This window comes from Hevea brasiliensis, chromosome 5 (genome assembly GCF_030052815.1).
Source record: "Hevea brasiliensis isolate MT/VB/25A 57/8 chromosome 5, ASM3005281v1, whole genome shotgun sequence".
Classification (NCBI taxonomy): Eukaryota; Viridiplantae; Streptophyta; class Magnoliopsida; order Malpighiales; family Euphorbiaceae; genus Hevea; species Hevea brasiliensis.
The window spans coordinates 48,804,360-48,815,207 of record NC_079497.1 but is presented as its reverse complement, the minus strand read 5'-3'; positions in this window follow the sequence as shown (position 1 = coordinate 48,815,207).

Below are 10,848 nucleotides of genomic sequence, written 5' to 3'. Positions count from 1 at the left end.
AATGGACAAAAATTTTAACTAGTTTTTAAACGTCTATTAAATGTTTTTAATACCTGCTAGAAAAGCTCACTACTTTCAAAAAGTAAAAAAATTGTTTTAAAATCCTTTGTAGTGTATTTAATGGGTTATCGGTAGACGGAGTCGGTAATTCATTAAGTATACTATGGGATCATGTTATGCCTTACAGAGGGGTAAGGTGTAATATGTTTTAGTGGTATAAGAGCGAGGTTTTTAAAGTATATTTTGACTTATGAATTTGTGTCTTTTCTTTGATAAGTACAACTACTAAATGTCCTTATTTGTTACATACAGTGCATTACATTATAAATATGAACTAACGGAGGGAAATCTCCTTGTGTTATTTGTTCAGGAGATATCCTAACTCCAAACTAAAAAGGAAGAAGGGGATCACTTAGTTGAGCAGTTAATAGAGGCTGAGGCCCAAGGGGAAGCCCCTGCTTTCCAAAATGTTAGTGGGTCAGTGGCACCAGCCCCACAAATGCCATAGTTTTCGGCACAGTTTGCCCAGCAAATGGCTGTAATGTTTCAACAGATGGCTGGGGGTATGCCTATTCAAGCTCCAGTTCAGACTCCTGTGGTACAACCTCAGGCTAATTAGACAGTATGATAAATTATTGAAATATGGGGCGACAGAATTCAAGGGTACAGTAGACCCTCTAGAGGTAGAGTAGTGGCTGGAGAGAATGGACCGAGTGTTCAAGAAACTACACTACCCAGATGAACTGAAATTTGAATATTTTGTGTCATTACTTCAAGGGGATGCGTATGATTGGTGGAAGACCATCCCCCATAGCTTGACAGAACCACCAGTATTGACTTGGGATGACTTCATCAGAGAGTTCAGACATAAATATGTCCCAGATTCATATATGGATCAGAAATTGCAAGAATTTTTGAGTATAAAACAAGGCAATAGATCAGTGGCAGAGTATGAGAGGGAGTTCTCCCGCTTAAGCCACTATGCTGGGAGTCTCCTATCTACTAGCAAAGAAAGGTGCAAGCGGTTTGAAACCGGCCTGAAGCCTAGTCTAAGAGTACAAGTGGTCGGATTTAAATACAGTAACTTCTCTGAACTTGTGTCCCAAGCACTTGAAGTAGAGAGAATTGAGTTAGAAGCGACACCAATGAAAGAGAAAACAGAGAAGGCTAAAAAATCAGAGAAAGATAAAGGTGAAAAATCAGTTGAGCAAAGTTCCAGTGGCAATACTGGAAAAAGAAAGAAATTTAGGCAATCAGGCAGAGGTGGAAGGTTCGGAAGGGGCAGATTCTCCGGACAGAGACCCCCTAGGTCTAGTTAGTAGTTGACCAGGGGTTTATATCCTCCCTTCCCCTGTGAGACATGTGGCAAGACTCAATGGGGAGAATGCTATTGGCTACAGGAGCTTGTTTTAACTGTGGAGGCACGGGCCATCTAGCTAAGGACTGCACCAGTGCCGGTAGATTTGGGCCAACTCCTACTACTGCAGAAGGGTCTATTCAGAGTTCTGCTACCAGAGGTTCACAACCAGTTAGCAGAGGAAGAGGCAGAGGTAGAGGCAATGCTTTTGGCAGTCAGGGTACCATTAACCAATTAGTACAAAGGAGTGCTCCGCATAGAGTTTACACTATGAGACAGCGGGAAGAGGCTGAGAGTGCCGATATTATAGCCGGTATTTTCTCTATCTCTGATCAGGATGTCTTCATATTGTTTGATCCAGGTTTAACCCATTTGTATATTAGTGCTAGCATAGTTAGTTCTCTTGCTATTCCCTGTGTCAAGATGAGTTTTGAAGTGCTAGTAACAAGTCCGTTAGGACAAGAGGTCAAAGTCAATATAATGTATAGAGATTGTCCTTTGGTGATCCAAGGACATGTTTTTCTATCAGATTTGATTGAAACGCCCTTCAGAGATTATGATATCATCTTGGACATGGATTGGTTAGCCAGGCATCGCGCCATGATTGACTGTAGACTGAAGACAGTCACTTTTGGTCTCCCTCTATACGGTGATGTGGTAATACACGAGGAGAGGCAGTTATTGCCATCAAACATCATTTCGGCTGCACTAGCCAGGACGATGATCAGAAAAGGGTGTGAAGCATACTTGGCACATGTGACAGACACCTAAGTGGGGGGTCCAGCATTGAGTGACATCCCTACAGTATGTGACTTTCTGGATGTGTTTCTTGATGAGTTGCTAGGATTACCTTCGAAAAGAGAGGTGCAGTTTGAGATTGATGTCATGCCTGGTGTGGACCCAATCTCCATAACACCATATAGAATGGCACCAGCATAACTGAAAGAATTGAAAGTGCAGTTGCAAGAGCTACTTGACAAGGGCTTTATCCGCCCTAGTGTGTCACCTTGGGGAGCGTCAGTGTTGTTTGTTAAGAAGAAAGATGGCACTCTCCGCTTATGTATTGACTATCAGCAGTTGAATAAGGTGACGATAAAGAATAGATATCCATTGCCTCGCATTGATGACTTGTTTGATCAGTTGAGGGGTGCAGCTGTGTTCTCCAAAATTAACTTGAGATCGGGTTATTATCAGCTAAAAGTGCAAGAGCAGAGTATCCCTAAAACTGCTTTTAGAACCCGCTATGGCCATTATGAGTTCTTGGTCATACCATTCGGGTTAACTAATGCTTTAGCTGCTTTTATGGATCTGATGAATACTATCTTCAGACCATACCTCGACTAGTTTGTTGTGGTATTCATAGATGATATATTGGTCTACTCGAGGAGTGCAGAGGAGCATGATAGACATCTGCGGATTGTACTGCAGACTTTGAGGGAGAAATAGCTATACGCCAAATTGTCGAAGTGTGAATTTTGGCTGAAAGAAATATCCTTTTTGGGGCATATAGTATCGACAGAGGGCATCAAGGTAGATCCAAGTAAGATAGGAGCTGTTCTTAATTAGAGACCACCCAGAAATATCACGAAAATTCGCAGTTTTCTGGGTTTAGCTGGATACTACCGTCGTTTTGTGAAAGGGTTCTCTATGTTGGCATCTCCATTGACCAAGCTACTTCGGATGTTTAACTGAGGCTCCAGTCCTTACTTTACCTACCCCGGGTAAAGAGTATATTGTTTATAGTGACGCTTCTCACAATGGGTTAGGCTGTGTATTGATGCAAGATCGAAATGTCATTGCATATGCATCACGCCAGCTGAAACCACATGAGAGGAATTATCCGACACATGACTTGAAGCTAGCAGCTATTGTGTTCGCTCTTAAGATCTGGAGACACTATTTGTATAGGGAGAAGTGTTACATCTACACATATCATAAGAGTTTGAAGTATCTGGGCACTTAGAAGGAGTTGTATTTGAGACAGAGGAGATGGTTAGAGTTGATAAAAGATTATGATTGTCTAATAGACTATCAGCCAGGGAAAGCTAATGTGGTGGCTGACGCCTTCTCCTTTGTCTGTGGTACATGAGTTGAGAGTATTGCATGCTAGCTTAGAAATTAATGATGAGGGGCAGACAGCAGTTGCATGGCATGTACAATCAGTGTTGATTGGTCAGATCATAATGGCTGCACAGAATGATCAGAAGTAACAGAAGCTGTTAGAAGAAGTTAGATAGGGCAAGAAACCAGAATTCTCAGTGAGAGATGACGGCCTACTACTTCACCAGAGCAGAATGTGCATTACTAATGATGTTGACTCAAGACAAATCAATTTGAAGGAAGCACATGAGTCTCCTTTTGCTATGCACCCTGGTGGTACAAAAATGTATAGAGGGCTGAAAAAGCACTACTGGTGGTTGGGTATGAAAAGAGATGCAGCAGAATTTGTTTCCAAATGCCTAACTTGTCAGCAAGTGAAGGCAGAGCATCAAGTGCCAGTTGGTTTATTACATCCACTACCAGTACCGGAATGGAAATGGGAGAGATTAACGATGGATTTTATGATGGGACTTTCGAGGACACAGAAGAGCCATGATGCAGTATGTGTCACACCCTACCCCTCTGTAAGGCATAACATGATCCCGTAGTATACCTAATGAATTACCAACTCCGTCTACTGATAACCCATTAAATACACTACAAGGGATTTTAAAAACTTTTCTTACTTATTTTACAGTGGTGAGCACTATTTACAAGTATTAAAAACTTTTGTGAACTAAAGTGATAGAACTAACACACTTGGAGTATTTGGAATTTTTGTAAAAATTTTGGCAGAGTGCCATCTGTATTTTGGATAAAACAGTTCTTCAGAAAACCTGTGAAAAACACTTCAATAAATTTCCAAATCTCAACTTCAACATTTTTCTCAACCCAACACAATTCTCAAGTCAAATTCATAGTAATTTTTCAAGGACTGAGATAGAGAAAATATAATACAATTTTTACAAGTCAAAATGTCTCATAATTTACTTTACAACTTCAATGTACAATTTTTATTTACAACTGCTCAAAACCAAAAACAATATGTGCATACAGTAAACATACATTACATTACAAAATACAGAATACTGGTATACTCATTATACCCGGTAGTCTCTCACTGGAGGTACTAGCAGTCTAGTCTGCTGCCCTATCTGTCTGTCTACCTGCGACAACAATAAAAAGCTATCGCTGAGATAATGTCTCAGTGGTGCACAGCATTACCCAAATACAATTTAAATCACAATTCATAAATCATATAAATAGTGGATACTTAAAAACCATAGTTAAATTCAAGACAATACTGTCATAAGGAATTTAACACAATATCAAAATAAATCTCAATAATCAAAACATAGTTAAATTCGAAAGACAGTAAATGTCAATAAGAATTCAAACTTCATTTCACAAATTATCAAATTGCATAACAACACAATTTCGTCGAATAAGTTAAGAATACAGTGTTGCCAATTCATTCACAACTTAAGCCATGACACAAATTTTCGATCAATGCCGTGTTGTACACCACGACAAAGCAATCACAACCCCACTAATCGAAATCAATGTGGAAGGGAGCTAGCTATATAATGAGTACTCATCCGATCACCTCAACTGGTAAACCAGAGAGGGAGAAAAATAAACGATCACGACTCCATAAATGGAGAAGGAAAATAAACGATCACAACCCCATAAATGGAGAAGGAATGATATCATACTGTCAAGCTAAGTGTGAACACAAAATCAATTTCAAACATTTTATTCAAATGATTCGTGAGAATCCAATAAATTTCCAAAGTTATAATTTCATTCACAAAATGGCAACACAATTCATAATTATCTTTAATTTCCACAAAAACCATTTACAGTGCTTTTCAATCAATAGTATCCATCAAATCATTTACAATGCTTTTCAAGCACTAAATATCCATTCAAACACATTTCCACAATTTAAAACAATAATGTACAAATAGTCATAATGCATTTCAATTGAAAAATTCAAAAGAAATACTATTGTGCACAAACACAATTTAAATCAATAACATACAATTAATCATATGAAATCTTATTCAGAGTAAATTCAGTAGAAAACTAGTTGTGCACAAACCTCTGATATTTGTCTCCTGGTCTTGACTCAGTATTTCTTTCCCTTTTGCTGAGTCCTTGTTAACTGAGAAACACAATTTGAAGTGTTTCAGTACTACATTAATTTGCTTCTAACGATAATGTTCGATAAGTAATTCACTGAACTCAATTATTCACTGAATACCTTTATTTGCTTAATCACCTAATATACCGACCCTCGATGTGTTTTAGGTAAATTAGGTTTTGGTGTCCTTAATATGTCACATTCGATAATGTTTTAGGATTGGTACGTGTTACCAAACTCAATTCTATGTATATTGCGTTTTCTTGCATTTCATTGCAAATTGCTGGATTTCGGGATACTAGTTTGACCTAACCTGACGACCTAGTTCCCTCAGTTTTCGGGTTTTGGTCAAAACTACAAACTTGTAGATCTATGTCTTATTGCACGTGGGGCAAAATTTCAGGTCAATCCGAGTTAAGTAGACCAAGTTATGGTCATTATACTATTGCTGGTCAAATGGCATCAAATTAGGTCAATTTTAGGTCAATTTGGTCAACTCTGGTTCGGCCAGTTTTTGGATCCGAACTTGTGCAAGTTGTTTGACTTGCTTATGGTCATTTCTGGGCTTTGGTGTCTTCATAAAACTTGTAGGTATGGGTCTTAAGTATTCATGGTTAAAATTTCAGGTCAATTGGACCTGTTTTGAGTGAGTTATGGCCTAAACACTCACTGCTGCCCAATTGGTCATTTTTCAGGTCCTAATTGTACCTAATCCGAATTGGTCATTTTCTTAGGTCACCTTGCAAGCAGAATTTTGGTATGTTTTCTCAATGAAAGTTGGCAAATTTTGTGCCTAGTTTCACCTCCAATTGGTCTCATACCAATTGAGGATACACATTTAAACTTATTGGCTAAAATGTACACTGCCCTTAACTACCTTACTTAACATACATCAATTACACACTTCATTACTATATGTGCACTTCCCCTTACCATTTCTGTTTTGGTTCATTACCAAAACCATATTCCACTTTACATTATCATCACTTTGGGCAGATTACAATTATCCTCAATACACCAAATATAATTCACATTTACAAGTTCTAAGTACAATCACATACACACCTAACCATTACAAATCTTACATACACTTTACAATATCAATCTATATACATATCTATCAAACTTCTATGTCAATATTCTGCCACCACCTTCTTGAACACACACATTTATTCAAGAATCCCCAAGCTGCCGAAATTCTTCCTCAATACCAAAGTGTCCTACAATCATCAATTTTCATCCAAGTGCAAAAATCACCTTATACATATGAAATATTTTACTAGGATATTAAATCACCATAACTAACATAATTCTCATCAATTATATGTACAAATACTTCATCAATACATGAATACATGGCTGCCCAAAAATGGATATCTCAATAACTCTTCAAACTTAAAAATTTCCTTCACAAAACCAACACCCATAACATGTACACAAAGTTTAATAAAGAAATCTTCAAAAATGCTAACTTACCTTATGGTTGGGACTTGTTAAACCTTCACCAAACTTCTTGATTTTAGTATCAAACCCTTCCTTGTGATGTGTAGACAATTTTTCATGAAGGAACCTAAGAGATTGGAGTTGAAATGGAGGGGTTGATGGAGCTTGCATGAAAATGGAAATGGAGGTTTTCTCTCCTCCTTCAATTCGGCTTGGATGATAAATGAAGAAGATGAAGTTGCTGCTGGATATAGTGGACTTACATCAGCCTCATTTTGTGTTTAATTTATTCCTTTAGTGGCCCACTCACTCCATTTAATCATATAATAAGCCTAAATGTGTTATTTACACATTTTTCACTCCATTTTTGGTTATTTGTATTAGGTACCCCCAATTTAATTTTTCATTTTATTTTCTAAGTGTAATATTATTTATTTTTAATGGACATTTAGGTCAAAAGACAATTCGGGATGTCAAATGACCATAATGCCCCTGTTCGGGTTGCATTCTCGATTTTTCGGTAATACCGGGTTTTGTCTGTTTTTCGATTTCTCACTTTTCTTTGTACTAATTATTTAATTTTTCTTTGATCTTTATAATGATATTTATTCTCCAATAAGGGTCTATTTAAGTCCTAAAAATGTTTTCCAGGGTTCCATGATCCGAGCTAGTCAACGGTCCACGCCGTGACTTCCGGTCTGATCACCATCGCTAGGATTCTGCCGCTTAACTTGATCACATTTCTTTGCTATTATTTTTCCTTTGTTTTTCTTGTATTTTCTTTTCTTGTATTTCATTATTTTATGTCTTCTCACTCATATCGAAGTGTAGTTCTAGGCATCCTAGCTGTCCGGACAACACTGGTCACCGGAACAGTAGAACGCACTACCGAACTTAGGGGTGTTACAGTATGGGTCATTGTTGACAGACTGACCAAGTCTACTCATTTTCTGCCTGTCCGAATGGAGTACAGTTTAGAAAGATTGGCCAAGTTGTACATTGATGAGATAGTAAGACTGCATGGAGTTCCATTATCCATCGTATCTGATAGAGATCCTAGGTTCACTTCTAGATTCTAGGGTAGTCTTCAGAGAGCCCTAGGAACTAGATTGAACTTTAGCACGGCATTCCACCCACAGACAGATGGCCAATCTGAGAGAGTAATTCAGATCTTGGAGGATATGCTACGAGCTTGTGTGATTAAGTTTGAGGGCAGTTGGGACACACACTTGCCTTTGATTGAGTTTGCTTACAACAATAACTACCAATTAAGCATTGGAATGCCTCCATATGAAGCTTTGTATGGTAGAAAATGTAGAACCCCGTTGTGTTGGGATAACGTGGGTGAAAGAAAAATGATTGGACTAAAAATTGTTCAGCAAACTGAAGAGAAAATCAGATTGGTTAGAGATCGACTCAAAGCTACATCAAGCAGTCAGAAGTCCTATATTGATCTAAAGAGAAGGGATATTGAATGTGTAGTGGGTGACAAAGTATTCCTCAACTGAGTCCTCGTTTCATTGGGCCATATGAGATTCTGGAGAGAGTGGGTCCTTTGGCATATCGTTTGGCACTACCTCCAGAGCTGGAGAAGATACATAATGTCTTCCATGTGCCCATATTGGGGAGGCATCGATTAGACCCATCTCATGTACTACAACTGGAGGAAATTGAAGTGAATCCAGACCTCACATATGAGGAAGAATCCATAGAGATTCTGGCATGTGAGATGAAACAGTTACGAAACAAGCAGATACTATTAGTGAAAGTGCTGTGGAACCATCATTCAGGCTAGGAGGCTACTTGGGAATGAGAGGAGGACATGAGGAGACAGCACCCACAGCTGTTCAGAGACTGATACTAGGAAAAATTTTGAGATGAAATTTATTTTAAGGGGGGGAGAATTGTAACACCCCTATTTGCATAACCTGGTATATTTTACTGTTCCGGTGACCGGTGTCGATCCGAAAAATTAAGAGAATTAGAACCACATCTAAGGCACCTAGATAAGCCCTGAATACAAATAATTAGTAATTGCTAAATAGTTAAGTATAAAGAAGAAAAACAAAACATAAAAAGTTAAATGACTGCGATGGGGTGACCTTCCCGGGAAATGACTGCGAGGTCAGTCTTAACTCAAATTTCGAATCGGAAAATGTGACGCCGCGGTCCTTAGGACTATTGCGAACACAGTGGAAAAGAGAAAATCATGAAAAAGAGTTGTTAAGCAGGTTAAATAATTAGGTCATGGATCCGGAAGAAATATCGAATAACTTGCAAACCGGATTGAACTAGCGAGGGGCAATTTGGTCAATTCACCCTTAGAGCTGACTCCTGACCTAACTGTCCAATAAAATCGGAGAAAAAAAAATTTTCAGAATTGGAAATTAAATTAAAGAACTAATGAAAAAATAAATGCAAAAGAAAAAGATAAGAAAACTTTATTTACAAAAGAAAACTTTATTCACATCACGCTTATATCATTATTGTGACATCATAAATGATATTTTGATTTTCCCTACATAATTGACCAAGTCAATTCTTATTCAAATAAAACATAAATACATAAAACAATTAAAAAGAAAATCATTTCCTTTCTTCTCCCATTAAGTTCGACCGCCCTTCCATTTTTTCCATCTCCATTGATGAACAACCATGAAAGCTTGAATCCAAGCTTGATTCTAACCACTTAACCCTACTTTGACCCCAATTTAATCCATAAAAACTTGTTGGCTTCACTTGAGGAGACATTCAAAGAGGGAAAGAAAAGGAGAAAAGGAAGTAAGTGAAGAATTAAAATTCAAGGTTGAGGTTAGTAGTTTGAATTGGAATTTCATTGTTTAATACTTATGTTTTTAGTTTAAGTAGCTTAGATTTTAACTTAAAATCAAAAGAAAACACTTGTTGGGGGAGTAACTAGAAATTCGGCCAGCCTTAGGTATGGTTTGAATTGATAGAATTTGGTGAAATTAAATGTTGTTTAGGTTGAGTTATGTATGTGGAGTATGGATATATGTTTTGAATGCACTAGATTTGAACTTTATTTAATTAGGGTTCTTGAGTATTTTAACAATTAGGAAAAAATTGGAGAATTGGTTAATTGATGCCATTGACCTTGAGTTGAGAAATGGTCAATTGTGACCATTTGTGGTGTGTGTGAATTGCTAGAACCAAATTTCAATTCAGATTGGTTAGGGTTAGTATGCTGACAGCTTGACCTAGGTCCCTTTCAGGGACTACAACTGAAAATTTACCAAGCTAATTGGTGTGAGGTTAATTGGTAATGAAAATAGACATAAAATGGCACATTTTTCATTTAGGAACCATGCCCAGAAAATGACATCAGGATAGTGAACAATTAGGCCAAATCCGGATTTGGGCACACTACCCTGTACAAAAATGACTAAATGAACAGTAGTTACTTTGAATGACCATAACTTGGCCTAGGAAAGTCCAAATGACCTGAATCTTATACCAATGGAAAAGCTGAGACATAGCCCTATAACTTACATTAAGAAAACAAACCCAAATTTTGACCATAACCTATCCGAAAAGTCACCTGCAGTCAGCACACCAAAACTGCCTGTATCTAGAAACTGCCCAGAATTCTGGGTAACACCAAATCCAGCCAGTCATATCTTGGGCTACAAAACTCCAAATGGAGTGATTCAAAAAGTAAAATAAAGTTAAGACAATAAGGAACAACTTTTATAAAGAAAACTCAGCTAAATTTCAATAGCAACTTGACCAATGGAACAGTACAAAACAGGACACCAAATATAAAATTTTGAAATTTCACTTAAGAGACTGAAAATTTCAGGAAACAACCAAAACCAACAAATTAGGTAACCAAAATATGGTA